At 40.1% G+C, this 2,386-nt stretch overlaps 1 pseudogene; it reads left to right on the top strand.

The window, feature by feature from the left end:
* The first annotated feature begins 843 nt into the window (after positions 1–843).
* On the top strand, positions 844–1,655 carry LOC140496937 (pleckstrin homology domain-containing family A member 3 pseudogene; annotated as a pseudogene).
* The last annotated feature ends 731 nt before the right edge of the window (positions 1,656–2,386 follow it).

Here is a 2,386-nt window from a genome sequence, read left to right as displayed (position 1 = left end):
ATAGCCTTTTTAAGGACCACACTATTCATCTCCTGGAGTAATGAAGGGGCTAGAATAGGTGCCCTGACTGCTTCACCAAACCTAACCTTGGACTGCTTATTGTGCAAGGAAGGGATGCTACCCTGTGGTCAAAACACACACACACACACACACACACACACACACACTTTTGTGAAGATAATTTCACTTATCATTTACTTATCACTTACCTGGAATATGATCACACTTATGGACAACAAGAAATCCAACAGCTCTTGTAAGAGAACTCAACAGCTATCTTGACCAAATAGCAGTGATGAGGAAAACAAGATTGGCAAATGAAGACCAGCTTACTGATGAAGGCAATTGATACACATTTTTCTGGAGTGACCACAGTGATGGGGAGTGGCCCAGAAACTAGCAACAGATTTACTCAAAATTAATCTAGTCAACGAGCTTGTATGCCTCCCTCAAAAGTGAATGACAAGTTAGTGACAATAATTGCCACTTGCAAGAAAGCACCATACTACCATAATGATCTCCCACCATGAAGAACCCTGATGAGGTCAAAGAAAAAAATTTTGGACAGGGCAGCTGCCTGGGGCTCAGGCTTCAGTTCCCAACAGTTGTGAGCCCTGGAGGGCAATGACGAGGCCCATGGCCTGCTGCTGCCCAGCCACTACTGTATCAGACCCAGGGTCAGGGCCTCTCAGACCTTTCCGGTGCGAGGAGCCCCCTCCCACAGGAGCTAACTGATTGCAGCCGCTCCCGCAGGGGACTCACTGTGCAGGCCCTGGGGCGGGGCAACCTGAGCAGGAGCAGTGGCACCACGAGAGGAGAATGTGTCGGGTTGAGTCCTGAAGAATGGAAGGAGTTCTGTACAAATGGATCAATTATCTCATAGATTGGCAACCTCACTAGTTTGTTTGAGATAATGGGATATTATCCTATTATGATTCACAGGATGATGTGTGCAAAGGGAACAAAGGAAGTATAAAGATGGCAGTTTGTGAAATTAAAGAAATAAGTGAAACCAATGAATCTCTGAAAACCAAAACCAAAACTTCGCCTTCACTGTGACCTCTTAATAAAGCGAGTTCGTACCATACAAGAATTCGTACATCATGATGACATTCCTTCATCCCCCAGTGTAGAGAATATGAGCAAAGCTTCATCTCCACTTAGTGTCACATGTAGTATATTCATCACCGCACTCCAAGAATGTGTGAAGATAGTAAATGCCAAGTTTAAATCAGAGATGTTACAGTTGCCTCATCCAGATCCTTTAGTTTCTCCTGTATCACCTTCACCTGTTCAAATGAAGAAACGGTCCATCAGTCACCCTGGTTCTTACAGTTCAGAGAGGAGTAGTCACACTATAAAAGAACCAGGGCCTTCACTTCACTGAATCTTGCAACGCTGTAGAAGAACCTACTCAGATACACACTACAATTATATTTCCCCTGAAGACCCAGATAGACCTGTTAACTCTTCAGGAAATATTCTCAGTGGAGATTTGGCATCAGCAACCATTCTCAAAGAAAACAGAACAATGTCCAACATATGATTTCAATTGGAAGATGTTCTTCCATCCTTCTTTTCCTGAGGAAACTGAAATGTCCAACTTTCTTTAAGTATTGCTACGCAAAAACTGCTATAATTATATTGATGTCATAGGGAGTTGTTTTTTTTTTTCCCTTTACTTAGAAGAATTTCTCTGCACTTTATAGAAAAATGTTTAAAAAAAAACTCAGCAATTACAAAAAGGCTTTAAAGTGTATTTTATCTTTATATAGTTTATTTGTGAAAGTATTTTCCTAATAACTTCAAAATAAGAATGTGTATCTCTTTCTTTGAAAAAATTATGGTTTAACATTTAGGCATTTATGAGGATAAATGTAGTTTTGTTTGTTTTTTTTTAAGTGTGAAGGACTGATGGTATCTTCAGTTTGTATTGCAGCTTCTATACATGGAGCCTTTTGCACCTCTGTCATTCTGACAGAGGTGTGAAATATTCAATTGTGCCATGGACCAGTTGCTCATTTACCCTGTTAAAAGTGCACTGCTCTGGTGGACGGTGATCTCATCGCCTTCACTGAAGAAAAGAAAGGAACAGCTAATAATATCTTAACATATCTTTAGCCCAAGTGACATGACATATCAAGTATTTTTTTATAAAACCAGACTGTGCTGTCCTTCAGATGTGGGGGTGGTGCTGCTGAATTGTTGATACCAAACTGTTAATATGAAGTATTTAATTTTCACTTATTTATTACTTTCTGCTGCATCAAAAAGAGAGGACAGCATTCTGATTTGTGAACAACCAAATTTGAGATGTGCATTTGTTGTTAGCTGCGTTGCACCAAAAAAAGAGGTTAATATTGCAGTGAATTTGTTCATTTTAAAA

The sequence above is a fragment of the Notamacropus eugenii genome, chromosome 3, assembly GCF_028372415.1.
Source record: "Notamacropus eugenii isolate mMacEug1 chromosome 3, mMacEug1.pri_v2, whole genome shotgun sequence".
Classification (NCBI taxonomy): Eukaryota; Metazoa; Chordata; class Mammalia; order Diprotodontia; family Macropodidae; genus Notamacropus; species Notamacropus eugenii.
The sequence above is the reverse complement of the archived record's forward strand: the minus strand, read 5'-3'. Positions and strand labels throughout refer to the sequence as shown.